This window comes from Diaphorina citri, unplaced genomic scaffold, assembly GCF_000475195.1.
Source record: "Diaphorina citri unplaced genomic scaffold, Diaci psyllid genome assembly version 1.1 scaffold393, whole genome shotgun sequence".
Lineage (NCBI taxonomy): Eukaryota > Metazoa > Arthropoda > Insecta > Hemiptera > Psyllidae > Diaphorina > Diaphorina citri.
Window position 1 is genome coordinate 159,343 of NW_007377828.1, and position 2,343 is coordinate 161,685.

At 34.4% G+C, this 2,343-nt stretch overlaps 1 pseudogene; it reads right to left on the minus strand.

Moving 5' to 3' along the window:
• The window catches only part of LOC103508392, a 14,742-nt pseudogene that overhangs the window by 9,273 nt on the left and 3,126 nt on the right, over positions 1-2,343 (minus strand).

Consider the following 2,343-nt stretch of genomic DNA (forward strand, 5'->3'; position numbering starts at 1 on the left):
TGACTTGTGAAAGGCTAAATTAAATTTAATAAAAATAAAATCAAACAGAATTAAATTGAGAAATTTTATCAGAGGGCCGATAACTAGAGCGACTAGCGGATTGTGAATTAGGTACAACCTAAAAATCTCATCCTATCAGTGTGGGATATAATTATGTGAATGAGGTATGTAACTATGTATGTTCTGTTCTATTATAAACTCCGTGGAAAATCAAGAAAAAGAAAAAAACATGCACACGCACCTAAATATTGCATAGAAGAACATAGGCCAAACCCACTAAACTATCAGTTGTTGACGCACTACAAAAAAGAAGAAAAAAAGTGCACACATGCAAAAAAAAATTGCCGGTTCGAAGTAGGAAATGGCACGATTCCACAAGGGCCGTCCTCAGGGAGTCTAGGCCCATTTGGCCCAGCTTAGTTCCCCCTGAACAAGAAAATATTTGCAGAACTCATTTCGAGAAAATATTAATTTGCAGAAAACAATAATTACTATTTTCCATTAGGCGCTTTAACACTTGCTTTTTGTAAAATACTAAGCTCAATTTTGTTTCGCAATCTGAGACGATTTCCCCTCTTTCAAAGGAAAATAGGGGAATTAAAAACGGCGGTGGAACACTCATCTTTTTTTTTTTAAAAAAAAAAAAATAGTTCAATCACTAGGTGGCGTGGTAGCGCCTGTACTAAACCATTGGAAATCCAAGATGGCGTCTTCTCAAACCTGACAAGTTATTGGGATTTGGGCTTCAGAAAAGATTTGTAATTTGTAATTTATTTATTTAAAGTTAATACAATACAGGCAATTGTCAAAATATTACATAATGGCAACACCCTATTACATTATAAACACTGTATGAAATAACAAAAGTGATGTAAAGAAGAAGGAATTAAGAAAGAAAAAACAATAAGTATATATATATATAAAAAAATAATAATAACAAATCAAACAATAAGAGAAATAAAATAAGAAGAATAAAAATAGGAACTAGTTATTAAATAACTGAACGAACGAACCTTATCTGATGTTCAGGATAAAATCCGCCCCGGACGGTTGCAGTTTCCTCTGTCAAACTCTTAAAAAAAAAAGAACAAAATGGTAAAGTCGTGTTAAAAGTTTCAGAGCCAGTCTAGTTAGCTTGTAGCTTTGAGCTTAGCACGTGAGACTTGTAAGCGCTAATTCGCGGGTTTGATTCCCGCCCGGAGCGAAGCTCATTCTAAACGGATAAGGTTCGTTCTGGGAACGGCTGGCTTCCTTCTACCTTTGCAGACAGGATGTTACTTTGTTGCTTGTCACGTGTTTCAATGAGGGGAATGAGAATTCTAATGATAGTTTGAAGGTCCATCTTGACTAGGTAGGTAGGTTGAAATGATAAACATATACTTCTTCACTATTTGACATTAGACTCTAATAACAGACATTAGAATTAGGAGCGAGGCATTAGAATTATATTAGCTTTCTGTTAGAATTAGAAAATTTCCCCGTTCGTACCTAATCATCAAAAAAAAAAAAAAGAACAAGAAGAAGAAGAAGGAGAAGAAGAAGAAGAAGAAGAAGAAGTTAGAAAACAGATTAAACAGAGTTTGACCATGACTTTGGACTCGTATCAAGCGCGCCGGGAGGCGCGCGAACGTCAAGAGTTCGCAGCACCGCCCGGCCTATAGATTAACACAAAACAGAATATTATGTACAGTAAAAAAAAGTTATTATTATTAACCTACGACCTAAATTGATAACAGAAAATGGAATATAGTCTGTCGGCAATCAATAAATATACCTACCTACATCATTGGATTCTGCCAATTCATAATTTACCTAGGTATTTCATATATTATTTTACCTACCTATGTTATTAGTTGAATTTGAGCTGTTACCTACCAATCTAATATATAACAAGCAGGGTCCGTCCCTCCGGGAATTTTTTAGCCCGTAGTGGTTAGAGAAAATCAGTACCTATGTACCTACCTAATTTGTTTAATATTCAGTTTATTATTATTCTTGATTTGATTTTTTGATTTAACTTTTATGTAATGATTTAAAATCAAGACTAGAGCCCGTTCTCCCTTTATTCCCAATATAATGTTCAAGTCACCCAAAATGAAAAAAATAAACAAATAAACCTTGTTCATTCTGGCCCGACCAGGCCATCGAGGGTTAAATGTCAGAGGAATGATAGATTATTCAAAAGGCTTTATATTAAACTCAGGTACCTAGATAATATGTACGTATACAGGGTGTCCACCACTGTATGACCCACTCAAATTTCTGTTGGAATTTGGAATAGGGTGTCCTGTTGGATCTAAAAAAAAAAAAAAAAAAAAAAAAAAAAAAAAAAACACAAATACC